Raw genomic sequence first — 14,689 nt, 5'->3', positions numbered from 1 at the left:
TTATTATTTGCGCTACAGTTATTAATGATTATTAGTTATGCACATTTTTGAATATACTCCATTCTTTATCTTAATGAGTGGTCGATGCCATCAAGCAAGCCTTGGGTAGCTTTGTAACTAACTGTCATTGGAGTCACTCAGATTCAGAATTATCGTCAAACATTATGTCCGTGCCGGGAAACATTGCAAAGAAATTTGGGTTTGGGAAATTAACCGGATTTTTAAACCATAAATCGGACCTAATTTGACCGGAAAGTGTGTGGCCGGTCTAGAACATTTAGAAATTCCCAAGCAAGTTATTAAAATTTTAGAACATTGCGATATGAAGATGACACGTTTGATGTTATGTCTCGGTGCATATGAATCATGAGCAATTTAACCTGGAAAATAATAAATAGAAAGACTTTGCGGCGTGTAAGTACGTTATTGTAATATTTAAATATTTTTCAACAATTACCAACGCATTTTTCAATGGGAACTTTCAAAAATCCCTAAATTCAACTTGACGGCTGAAAATTTCCCAAAGACCACTCACCAAGATAAAAAATAGAGTATATGTTTGTCATGTTTTTTTTTATCAGACAAGCGTTATCCGTGAAGAATGCAGTTCGGTGGCGCCGTTTTTCAAGTGATTGCTAGAATGTGGATTTAAACTTTAGTAAATTAGACGATTAGTCAATTTTATCAAGATAATTAGGAGGATATTTAAAAAAAGGAATTTTAATGAGTTGATCACATTCCTTGAGGCTCGTTAAGTTTAACGCTAGTTTATAAAAAAATGGCTGTTTATTAAATTTCTATTTTTATTGTTTAAGATGATAAATTAATAAGAAAGAAATTGCTATTTTCTAAATATGTACTTAAAATCCAAGATATAAGAATATCACAGAATTAACAAACTGTAAAAGTAATTATGTACATATAATAAAAAATAAATATAAAATAAAAACTTTACTATACAGGTGCCCCAAAATTCGTGAAAGAGCTTAGCAATACGTTGTTAAGTAGTCATAAAATATCAGATAAAATATTTTTTATTATACCTGAATCATAACCTTTGAAAGCATGCAAAATCAGACCTTTAAAGCACTAGAACATTTTGAACATTTTCTATGATTGTCAATAAAACTGTATTATTTTCTAGTGCTTCATTTCTTTTAAATTAAACCGATTGAAAATGAGAACCCTAAACGTCAACAATGTTGCCAACCTAATTTAAAAGTCGCCTACGTATGTACTTTATATGAACCGTTTTGTTACACTAAGGGCACCAGTTTATAGAAAGAGAATTAAATATTTAATTCGAATTAAAGTTTAATGCGTGATTAACCCATAAATCCGAAACTTCGATTGGTTCAATGTGAGCACGTGCTCAGGTAATCTCGCATTTAATTACGATTAACTTAATTTCGCTTCTGTAAACTGACCCTAAATGTGTTAAAATTTAACAATATTCGATTTATCCCAATAATCTGGAAACATTTAAATTTTTTTGTATCCATGGATATAAGAAAGAACAATCCAAGTCATGTTGCTAAATGTTATTTGAGGTAAAACCAATATAAAATCACATCTTGGAAATGCTAGAAATAAATTAGATATTTTTGTATTAAGGACGTGAAGGAGGCGATTTTAATACGATTATAATACGTCAAAGGGCCAAAATCGCCGTTCACGCCCGAAATGCAAACATTATTTTTTGTAAAATCATTTAAATCCACCTTAGAGCTTTGAAAAAGTAAATGACATGATTCGTTCTCAAAAATCAAGAGTTATGTTGTTGGTTGCCAATGTGATGCTAGCTAAAGCTGACTCAAGTTGCAAAAAACCACTTGTCATTTGCAACAGCATTTTTTCAATATTATTGAACCAAATAAAGGCACAAAGGGGCCACAAATTCATAGTTTGGATTGAATATTTTCCATATAAGTACAGTTTTAAAGTAATTTCAAATTACTAATGCCATAAAAGTGCTGTTGCAAATGACAAGTGGTTTTTTGCAACTTGAGTCAACTTTATATTATGTTGTTCACGTTGAGTTGACGATTTCAAGGTCAAATAATTTTATTTTTTGACCCTGTAGTTATGTTTTGTAAATAGTGACATGCAGGTAAACACCGTTTACGTTGAATTAAGCATTGCTAAATCGCATTATGTTGGTTAGCTGCATGTCACTATTTACAAAACATAATTACAGACCCAAAAAATGAAATAATTTGAGCTTGAAATGTTCAACTCAACGTGAACAAGGTTTATTAAAATCAATTGTTGTTCTTTTAGGCCTTAGGGCGCAAAAGGCATTATTTACGCCCCCAAATTACTGTATAAATGACTTCATTTTGATACGATTTTACAAAAAATTGATTTTTTTTTATTGAATAGCTAAAAAAAATATCAAAAACTTAATTTTTTAAACGGCAATTATTATTTCTAACACTAGATATAAATGTAAAATTTAATTTTAATTTCCAGCCGTTTGGCGTAATTTCTATTTTTTCAATAAAATATTCTACTATTTATTGCAATTAAATCAGCCTGTATATTACCTACCTACCTGCCAAAAAGAAACCGCAAGACCTAAAATTATTTTTTTATTCATTTTGAATAATATCTGTGATAGATTAAATGAAATATTCAAAATTTTATAATCATTAGAATCTGATAAGCGTTTTCATGGTTTTTGTTTTAAACATGCCATTCCTTGAACTTTCTCTTAATTATATTTTTTTCTAGCCATTCAATATGTTCTGTTGATTAACTATGTATTTTCCCTGCAATGTCTAGAAGGCGAAGGAACACCGTCTATCAACAATTAAGTCTTTTTGAAAGACTTGTAGACCTCCGCGAGTGTGTCTTGTTTTTCGTGAAATTGCACAGATTGGCTGGAAATGAGGCCACTGTTCTAAAGGCATGAATAAGTTGGTCCGAAGTCGAAGGTCACTAATAAACGTGCAGGACGTTATCTTCGACACCTGATAAGACGCCGAATAAGAGTACTTGGACATGCGGTCTCTATTTAGACGAATCAGGTCATTTTTATCGCATCTCACCGATTTCCGCTGACCCAGGAAGATAAAACAAACAGCTTTCAATTGTGCAGCGAGAGGCATTTGTGCGTACTAGAATGGCGTAATGCTTTTTTCAGCAAAGTACCCAAGTTCTACCTGTGTGGTCATCTGGTGGCCATATGAAAATAGGAAAGCGAAAGGGTTAGACGCGTAATTCAAAGTTTGTCCTGCCCCGAGAGCTTGTACCAGATTAACACCAGAGGTGATAGTACGGGGCACAATAATATGTTATGAGAGGCGATAGCATTTGGGGTTCATTCCGGGTAATTTGAAAGTTTGGTATGTACTAAATTGCAACTCGTTTCACTGTCACATTCCTCAGATGACAAAAAAAAGAATGATTAAAATAAAATATGTATTTCAAAAGCTAGTTCGTAAATCTGCAAAGAAATGTGTTGGAAAATACACGGAAGTCACGAGAGTCGATTTGGCGTCAGTTTTTTCAGTTGTTGGAAGAAAAAGGCTAAAATATTCACTGCAACCACTAGTGGACTACCCAGTTATATTTTCACTAGTGGAATATTCGTCTATAATTCATTTTTTAATGCTTTAGAAAAAGTCAGGCAGCCCAATATACCTACACTTTCAATAGTTCACTAGATTCCTATTTCAATTTTGTAAATTATTTCAATCTATGACGCCATATGCGTATACAACACGTGCTAAAAAGGTATTTCACACTGGTATCATTAACCCACGAGCCGTATGCGAGGCAACCAAAATTTTGACATCAGCGAAACATTTGCTTTTTTAACAGAGTTTTTCCCCAAACTATTAGTCTTTAGTCTTATCAAAATTCCAGTGGATTTAACAGTCTCACTGTAACGAAAAGGAATCTAATACATAAGTAATAATGCATTGCGCAACAGAAGTTTTGAGTTGGTTGTCCTGTCGTCGTTGTATATTTTTGATGCATAAAAGATTAGGAAATATTACATATTAGAAACAAAAAAATAAAATTCGTAACATAAGTTAATCAGTTAATAATACCATCATGGTTTCTTATGCACTCACACTCAGTAACACATCGAAGCACGCTGGAAATTATTATCAATATCTAGCTAGGGTTATATCTCAGGCTTTCTTAATCTGACATCGAAGTTGTACCAGATTGTTATACGAACATAGTAAGTTGCCTATCTTTACACCTATGATATCCCATGCGTGACAAGACTACAGAAGACAGACATAGAGACAAGTGTGGAACAATTGAGATGGAGAGTTTAGTATTCCGTTATGTTTTGGAACTAGAATTTAAAAACGTTCAATTTTTTTATCTACATTTTTATTTTTCCAGGTTTAAAAAGAGCTAGAAGATTGATTATTTTTATTGTTACATTAATATTTATAATTATTTTCTTGTAATGGAACGTTATACGTTTTTTAATATATCTGATCTAAAAGCCGGTACCTATGTGTTGTAAAATTCCTGGTCGTCCCAATAATGAAAATGATCTTTTTTGTTCGACACTGTCAGAATTTGAGAATTTTCTCCTATGTGAACGGATTTTGATAAATGTCACAACTTGTCAAAACGAAACGTCAAGCTAATTTTAAAGGTTTTAAGCGATTTGGAGTCTTTAAGGGGCTCGTCGAACAAAAAAACGTTGTATTCAACTCGTTCGTGTGTAAATTGGGCCTTTTTTGGCACTCGTGGGCCTTTAAAACGCTCGTTTCACTCGCGTTTTAAAATGGCCCACGCGTGCCAAAAAAGGCCCAATTTACACACAAACTCGTCAAATAAACTACTATGTATTATGTTTCACTGAATCATTATACCATTATACCTTGACAACGAGATATATTAAGTAGGCTATAATGCCCTAGGGCGTATAAATCATAATGCCCGCTTATTACGCCCGCTCAAACAAGTCGTCATAGATACGAGCCACCGCAAATTAGGAAATTTAGCAAAATCAAGTTCACAATTTATTAGCTATTTATGCACCAAGGGCGTTACAACGATGATTACGCCCGGAGAACGATGAATCCAGCTCGAGGGCTTTAGCCCGAGAGATGGATATCGTTCGATGGGCGTAATCATTCGGTGACGCCGTGGTGCATACAAGATTTTATTTTTCACTATACGTGTTCTTTAAAAAAAAAAAAAATTGGCATCTTTGCAATTATGAATTGATGAGGGCGTTATGAATTCATTACGCCCGCTTATTCTTATTAGGCCCTGTTTTATTCCCCGGTTGTTATGGACATGTTTACGTATTTCGTATCCTAGGAGTTATCATGCAATTATACTAAAGTGAAAAATATTTTTTTTTAAATGTTCACAAATTCAAATGCAGTGAAACATAAAACGTTGTATGCACCATGGGCATTACTCGATGTTTATGCTCTCGGGCACCTTAAAAACTCTCGGGCCTGGCGGCCCTAGACCTTTTAAACTGGTTGCCCTCGAACATAAACATCTTCATAATGCCCTTGATACATAAATAACTATTCGGGACGTGAAATCGGGTACAAAATTTATAATATCTTCATCATCAGACTCGGTTGATGATGAATAATGATTTATTTCCATTATAGTATTGGGCGATTCAAAATGATTGTGGATAAGTATGGCAACTATGCACGCAAATGTATGTGGCAACTGTGTGGATAGGATAGAGTTGATATTTCTTTGACATTTCATCGTCGCGCAATTTTGAAAATTGTCAAATCAATGTGCAATGGTATAAAAAGATCAAATGCACGCTTATGAAATGTCATACAAATGTCAACTCTATCCCACCCACACAGATTCCACATAAATTTCCGTACATAGTTGCCATACTTATCCACAATCATTTTGAATCACCCAATATGTATTTTTGAATAACACCTCACTCTTTAACCAAATCAACTCTACACGTGAGTTAAATACTGTCACAGCTGACAGCAAACGGCTGGATTTTACGCCTGTCCGCTACGACTGACTACGACTTTTTCAAATATGGCTGCGGTTAGCACTACCAACATTAAAAAAAAGTTGGTTAGATACTTTATCCCGTAACTAAGCACTGAAATACGCATACACCATACAAGGTTAAAAAGTGAGTTAAAATTTATCCGCGGTTGGTAAACCTAAAAGTTAACCCTGCTCTGAAATAGTGGGCCTAACACAGTCAGTATAACAATTACACGGGTATCGAAAAGGAGTTCTTGACGTTTTGTAAACCAGATTTTATTATTATCAAGTCAAATTATTTTCAGAATGCTTAAAAAGGCCAACACTTTTTGGATGATTTTGAAGCACTAGTGCGCGAAATCTACATTCGCGGTTAAATGTTGCGTTTGCGAAATGTCATTTTGAAGTTAGTGAGTTCAAAAATTACTATTTACAGAAGCATTGTATTGAAAAAGAGATATCAATAAATATGTATGTAATTGCTTATTAATTTAAAACATCAGTTACCAACTATTAGAAGATTACCAAAAGGTTGTAGACGTTTAGCTGCAGATAAATTAAGCTTAATTATTAATAATTGTCTTTCGACTAAATCAATCTCTTCCTTTGAAAATCTTTTGCTTTTCTCCTATAGAACTTTCAATACAGTAGAGAAATCTGATAAGTCATTGAATAAGCATATAAAAGAAAATCTTTTTAATTTTGAAGTTCCTGAAATACGAACCGCTTCTAAGAAACGCAAATATTTATCACTAGCTTACTAGCTAAGAAAGTGGAAACAAAAGTAACCGATTTTGATATCAAAGGAGCTGTTAAATTATTGTCCTCGGATGACTCGTTAGCTTCATTCAATGAAGATGTTGCTGAAGAATTAAAAAAACATCCTTCACCATCTCGCGAACTTTTTTTCCCAGACGCTTCAAATCAGGAGACTTTTCTTTAATAGTCAATGAGCAAACTGTTCGAGAAGCTATCAATTCCTTTCCTGCCGGTTTTTCACCAGGTTTAGATGGCATGAGACCACAATACTTGAAAGATATTATATCTTTGTCAGCGGGTGAGGCAGGTCAGCAGGCACTAAGAGCTTTAATAAAACTGTGCAATTTTTTATTGTCTTCCTTCTTCCTTCCTTCCTTCAGAAACTTGTCATTTATTATATGGTGCGTCTTTATGTGCCCTTCATAAGAAAGATGGAGGAATTAGACCGATCGCTATAGGAAACTGTTTACGAAGATTAACTTCAAAGGTAGTCTGTTTTCAAAGTCGTGATATTGCAATTTTGTATTTATCTCCACACCAACTTGGAGTGGCAACTAAGCTAGGATGCGAAGCAGCAATTCATACCATACGAACATTTGTGAATAACAACCAAAACCGTGGCAAAGTTCTTCTTAAATTAGATTTCAAGAACGCCTTTTTAACTCAGTTGAACGGGATTGTATTTTAAAAGAAGTGCAATGTGATACCCCACTTCTTTACCTTTATCTTTATCAATGCTATAGAAATCCTTCAACTTTATTGTTCGGTGATCATTTAATTTCTTCTTGTGTTGAAGCCCAGCAAGGAGATCCTTGCGGTCCTATGATTTTTAGTCTTGCCATTTAACCAATTATTTTATCTTTTGATTCTCAATTGAATGTTTGGTATTTAGATGATGGAACCTTAGCTGATTACCCAGAAGTAGTTTTTTATTATACCTGAATCATAATCACTGTTTTTGACACTAAAATGCGTGCGAAAAAGGGCTTTTAAAACACTAAAGCTTTAAGGGTTGCTTAAGTAACAACAAATTCACCTACATTTTGAACAATGATAAACAGACATTGATACACGATTCATGATAGCAACGAAACAACAACAATTGACCATTTCTATATCAACGATTAATCACACAGATTACCTCCGAAAAGGTATTTCAGTTTACTTTTTTTGTTATAATTTTCAGATTGTAGTGCAGGTATAATAAAAAATAGCGTATGATACACGTTTATAAGGGCCTTTAAAGCACTTGCGACGTTAAAAGCACTCCGCTACGCGTCGTGCTCTTAAACTCGTCGCGCGTGCTTTAAAGGCTTCCTTCTAAACTTGTATCATAATATACTATTATCCGACTTTAAGAAAGTTATCAATTTATCCAGGAAAATTGGCCTTGAATTAAACTTTAACAAATGCGAGATCTTTTGCTGTTCTGGAGACAAAGATTTAAAAGTCATTAAGGAATTTCAAAATTTAGCACCAGGTTTAAAATTTGTGACCGAGGAGGTTTATCTCTTTTAGGCTCTCCAATCTTTGATTAAGGTTATAAAAACACTGTCGAAAAAACTATAATTACAGTTGAAAATCATTTAAACAAAGCTGAACTTCTTAGCAGACACGTGGCTTATACTTTAATCAAGAACTGTGTTTTCATACCAAAATTTAATTTTTTATTAAGAACAATTCCATTTTGGAAATTTTCTAATTATGTTAATTCAATTGATTCTTTTTTAAAATCTTCTTTAGAAATAATACTTAATTTCGGTTTAACTAATTTATAATGGTGTCAGTCGACTTTTCCCGATTAGATTTGGTGGACTGGGAATTCGTCGCATTTCCAATATTTGCTTGTTTCTCTATTACTAAATTCAAAGGATAATGAGCTTATTATTCACCATTATGATGAAACTTCAGCAGTCTGGGATGTAGAAAATGAGAACGAAAGACCGACAATTCCACAATTTCAGAAGAATTGGGATAATATGAATATCAAAACGAATAATTGCCAATGACTTAATCTTTAATTCACTTAGGGACTTAGCTCGTTTTAAGGCTTCGCAATGCAGAGAATCAGGATCGTGGTTACATGCAATACCTTCTCCTAATATTGGTACTCTTTTAGATAACATTTCCTTCCAAGTTTGTATTGGTTTAAGATTGGATTGTAATCTTTGTACACCTCATATTTACAAATGCAATGCGAAAGTTGGAAAGTTGGGATGACTTTAGTACCATGGATTAAAGGTCAAACTTTAGTTTGGGACGTTACTATTATAGGTACACTTGCAGACAGTTACGTATTGAAAACATCTGAAGTCTCAGGATTTGCCGCTGAAATGGTTTGCAAATGCAAACATAGCAAATATAGTTCAATTATTTCGTCAAACTACATATTTAAAGGTTTAGCCTTTGAAACCTTAGGCCCTTGGTGCAAAGAAGCCATCGATTTAATTAATGCCATCGGAAACCGACTTATTGCGGAATCAGGAGATTCAAAATCAAAGAAATTCCTTTTCGAGAGGATTTCCCTTTCCATTCAACGTGGAAACGCTGCAAGCATTCGGGGCACTTTTCCAGATTCCGCATTATTATCGGAAATTAATATAACTTCTTTTTAATAAATAATTGATACGAATTGTCAACAGAGTCGCTTACAGCCATTAAAATCACCGTTTTAGGTTCTTCACTGTAAAGACATTTAATTATCAGGTAGAAAATTTACAACCAAAGTTAATGTTTATTATTAACCATCACGACTGCGTTTCGGTCGTAAAATCCGTTAAAAACCTCAAAAATTATCCAACACAATGCTCTTAACTCGTAAATAATTTTTAATTGCACGTTTCTTGGCTTCATTTAGATTCTAAAATATGATAAAACACGCACAATCATCTAGATCTAGATCTAGCTCACACTTTGCTCAATTAATTCTCTGACAAAAAAAAAAACACATTTTTTTTATATTACACACACCATTTATAAATCTTCAAAGTGGAATAATTATCATCAATATTATAACAAATTACTGTTAATAATAATCATATTATAAGTGTTCATTCCCATCACTGACCGGCATTCAAGTTGAAATTCGTCATTGTTATTACGGCTAAGCATTGCTACCAAGTTGTAATACGGAGCAAGTAGATAATTATGTGAAGCAATCAATGGCAACCCTTAAACTACATTCCAGCTTGACTACTGACAATCCACCACCCTTCCCTCTTATTCAAATCATATTTATTGATATTGTTACTGTTATTAATTTTATTATAATTTGAGTTGAGCATTTTCTCAAGATGTCTGTCGACTAACTCGCATTAATATTCGTCTGCATTAACGTCAAAGAAAAAACAATTCACTGTGGCTCCCATTATTTATAATCGTCTGTATTGTTTCTGACGTAATTGGCTCATTTATGGTACACAAAATGTACCTATTTTATCGTAGGCCAAATTAAGAAATCACAATGCACTATAAAATTCTTCATAATATCACTATTTTTATGCCCGCTGTATTCTGCCGATTACTATAAATTATTTGTGAGGGGAAAATTGTGTAAAAAGTTGATTAGCGAGGCCCCGGGGGGATTCGAACCCCCGATCTCCTGTTTACTAGACAGGCGCTTTAACCAACTAAGCCACGGCGCCTTGAAATATGGTTTAAATTACTCATTTCAAACAGAGTTTGGTAATTATAAAAGAGAAAAGATAATTTTATCTTTTATTTGCGACAAAATAAAACGACGAGAAGGGAGTGATCGTTGACAGAGATAAAATTAATATCTAGATATTTTTATGCTAATGATAATTGACGATAATGAATCTCTAAACAGTTTTTGAAATCAATTTATTAATCATTAAGACTGATTTTCATGATCGTCAATCACAAGCTACGGCAGCATCTGCATAAAAACTAACGTATGTAAAGTAGGCCCAGAAATATAGTGATTTTATGGACTTAGGCCGATAATTTCTTATACAATTTTGGGGTCACTTTTATTACTTGAAGAGAGTTATAAATCTTCTATGACAGATGTTTTTGAGCCGTCTGAAAATGGACCATCGGAGACAAAGGTAGGTAGAGCCCAGTCGCGCGACGGGTTCCATAAGCTTATTGCCCTACCATAACTGACCAAGTCAAAGTACTGTGTTTTCAATTTGGTTGTAGGTCGTAAAATTTTATGGTACTTTAAGTTAAAGATCTTGTGGGGTTTATAAATCCTAGTTTACCACTAGCAGGTAATATTTTAAGCAGGGTTGTATTGTACATTTTCTATATTTGCATTGTACGGCAAAGGGCACGCGCCGCTTCCCAACCTTTTCAAACCCAACCATTGTGCCCCTTAATCACTCATAATATGCAATAAAGTTTTACGACCTACAACCAAATTGAGGATACAATAATGTATTCCATCCCTCATAAAATCACTATATTTCTGGGTCTACTATACAACAAAATATCACATGAGTATCCGCACGACTTCCATCATTTGAAGACTTTAATACAAATAATTTTAAATGCTAAAAATTTGATATACTCATACATAAGATTTTAAACAGATGCGTAGAAACTACACCCTTAGTTCTTCTTACTTACCAGTATTGTACTTTGAGTTTCACACAAATTGTTCTTCATATACAGGGTGGTCCAACACTTACCATTTTTGCGACTACACATTTAATAATTGTCCAAAAATTCTGAAACTCGGTAGGCACAATCTACAATTAATATTCTATGACTGAGCATGATCAAATTTTTTCAATTAAATTTGTGTGATGGAGCTAATTTTATAGCGATTTAATATCAAATTGGTCCAAATATTGAAAGTTTTTTTTTCTAACTACCAGTTACAGAACTCCTTACCTTTTTGATTGATCCACTTCCGACTTTGAATTATAATTAGGTGATAGTGAAAATTGCCCTCAAATATCAAGTTAAAGAAAGCTGGAATCCAAGACCCTTTATGGTAGAGTTGAATAGGACAGCTCGTAATGTGATGGCCCCCCAATAAATCTTTTTGACGGAGGGCTGTCGGCTCCCCCGAAACAATTTTTGAGGTCAGTACTGGTGAAATTCCAGTGTATTATAGAAACGATTCGCAGAAACTTTTCATCCGTAAAGGATTTTAATATTTAAATGAAAAATGGATATTTTAGAAAACTGAATATTGAATAATTTCAACGTAATTTATTTGAAAATTTCTTCAAAATGTTTGCCGAAATTGCTAGGCGTAAAATAGTCGAGTTCGGCCCTGACAGGGTAAGTACCTGCAGTTTGGCGATGGGGTATTGTAAATCTTACTTCTGGTTTGGTTTGTGATTAGGCACTTGGTGTAACTGCGTCATAAATTCCTGTCAGTTGTGCGGCACCTTCTTTAATTGCGAATAAATCGGCAATGTGATGCGTTTTAATTTTGTTTCTTTTCAGATTTCTGTTTTCTGTATTAGTAACAGAAATCTGAAAATAAAAAAAATTAAAACGCATCACATTGGGGATTATTTGCAATTAATGAAAGTGCCGCACAACTGGCAGGAATTTATGACGTAGTTACACTAACTGCCTAATCAGTAATCACAAACCAAACCAGAAGTAAGATTTACAACACCCCATCGCCAAACTGCAGGTACTTGCCCTGTCAGGGCCGAACTCGACTATTTTACGCTTAGCAATTTCGGCAAACATTCTGAAGAAATTTTCATATAAATTACGTAATTACTCGTAAAGGCTGTATGACACGATGCTAAATTTTGTAGAAAATTTGTCATAAAATGAGAGAGACCCTCGATAAGGACCAATGAACGATCAGGATCATAGTCTGTCTTTGTCATTTTTACAGAATTTTCTGTGAAATTTAGTATCGGGTCACACTAGCTTAAGTTGAAAGTATTCAACATTCAGTTTTCTAAGATATTCATGTTTCATTTAATCCTTTACGGATGAAAAGTTGCTGCGTATCGTTTCTATAATACACTGGAATTTCACCAATACTGACCTGAAAATGGTTTCGGAGGAGCCGACAGCCTTGCGTCAAAAAGATTTATTGGGGGGCCATCACATTACAAGCTGTCCTATTCAGCTCCTCCATAAATGGTCTTGGATTCCAGCTTTCTTTAATTTGATATTTGATCGCAATTTTCACTATTACCTAATTATAATTCAAAGTCGGAAGTGGATCAATCAAAAAGGTGAGGAGTTTTGTAACTAGTAGAGAAAAAAAAACTTTCAATATTTGGACTAATTTGATATTAAATCGTTATAAAGTTAGCTCCATCACAGAGAGGAGAACGCACACTTTATATGTAATTCTAAAGACCACTCAAATGGGGATATTTTGATATCAATCGACGCGTCTTGAAATGACGAATATTTGATATCATTGCGCCAAATGTGTAACTCGATTAATAAAGCGACAAAATCGATAAAACTAGAAATATTTACAACTGATTTCTGTCAGAACACTTCATAAAACTGTCATTTGTAATTTATGGGGGATTACGGATTCGGCTATTCCCTTTTAAAGGCATTTTACTGGTTCAGTGTCATCTTTGCAATTATTAAATGTGTAATCGCAAAAATGGTAAGTGTTGGACCACCCTGATAACAGTAGTGACATTTCAAATAAGAATTTAACTAAGATCCTGAGTTATATTTTCCATAGGGTATGTTCTTTTGCCCCGTATCGTATGACTAACTGCAAAAAACATAACTTTTGAGCTAAAAGCGCAGCAAATTTTAGTCAAAATATACTAACAATGAAATAGTATATTAAGTATAAAGAACGGTAATGACAATGTACCGATCGAAGACAATTGTTTGAAGGAAGAGCTTGCGACGACTCCAAAATTGTCTGAGATCGGTACATTGTCATTAACGTTCGTGATGCTTATGAGATTTTTTGCGCGATTGAATATTTATTACAAAATATTCACATCTAGAATAGGCCCAATGCGATACGTGTTTATACCCTTCACATCGTGTTGCCACAATGTCGATTTTTGTATCGCGTTTCTAAGGCAATCTGCAAACAACTACCACCATTGTAGGTTTTGTGCGTAAAGATCGCCAGTTGTGTTGAAAAACAAGTAGTAAAATGAGTGATATTAGTGATTCCGAAAACGAAGTGGATGTTGTAGAAACTTTGAATGTGGGGTGCGTCACAAATAAAGAATTTTTGAAACTAACGACCTCACGTGTAATTAAGAAGACAAGGAAAATTTGGGGTATGAAAATTTTGTCGCGGCAAGTTCGCTAATATTATTTCATTGCAGCATCAAGGAATGCCGACCACAAGAGCCGTGTGAGTTTCCAGAAAGTGCTAACATCTTGTCTTCAACTTCTGTCTACATAAATGAAGAATTTTAGAAACCAACAACCTCAATGTGTACCTAATCAAGAAGACAAGGAAAATGCGGGGTATGAAAATTTTGACAATGCCAATGTCGCGGCAAGTTTGCTGATGCTATTTCATTGCAGCACCAAGGAAAGCCGACTACAAGAGCTTTATGAGTTTCCAGAAAGTGCCCCCCAATCTTGTCTTCAACTTCTGTCTACACAAAAATTATTATAATAATCGATTAATTTTGAATAAACTTTACTTACCGTTCTAGAACACCAAAAATTACTTACCGTCGAGTTTATCGTTAGCAACGAGTAAAGAGAGCTTACCGTCTTGGAAACAGACGTAGTAAACAAGCAAATAGAGTACAATCGCGCAAAAACCTTTATTATTGGCCATTTTCCATAAAAAATCTAGAACTAACTTGTGACAGTTACAGTTTAAAATATTTATGCACAGTAAAAAAAATATCATGTTGTTCCTAAATTCATATCTGCTGATCTTGACATAAACATTATTCGAACTGAAGAAAAAGCTGAACGATTATTGAAATTGACGACGAAGGATGAATGACTAATTTAAAAATTATAATCTTATTATTCTCTTAGCTCAAAATCATCAACAAAA

General features: G+C 33.9%; 1 non-coding gene across 1 annotated transcript; it reads right to left on the bottom strand.

Moving 5' to 3' along the window:
* Positions 1-10,299: 10,299 nt before the first annotated feature.
* TRNAT-AGU (transfer RNA threonine (anticodon AGU)) lies at positions 10,300-10,373 on the bottom strand. Its single transcript has one exon. It is a non-coding gene; the product is annotated as a tRNA-Thr (tRNA).
* Positions 10,374-14,689: the final 4,316 nt, after the last annotated feature.

Source organism: Tenebrio molitor, chromosome 2 (genome assembly GCF_963966145.1).
Source record: "Tenebrio molitor chromosome 2, icTenMoli1.1, whole genome shotgun sequence".
Lineage (NCBI taxonomy): Eukaryota > Metazoa > Arthropoda > Insecta > Coleoptera > Tenebrionidae > Tenebrio > Tenebrio molitor.
The sequence above is the reverse complement of the archived record's forward strand: the minus strand, read 5'-3'. Positions and strand labels throughout refer to the sequence as shown.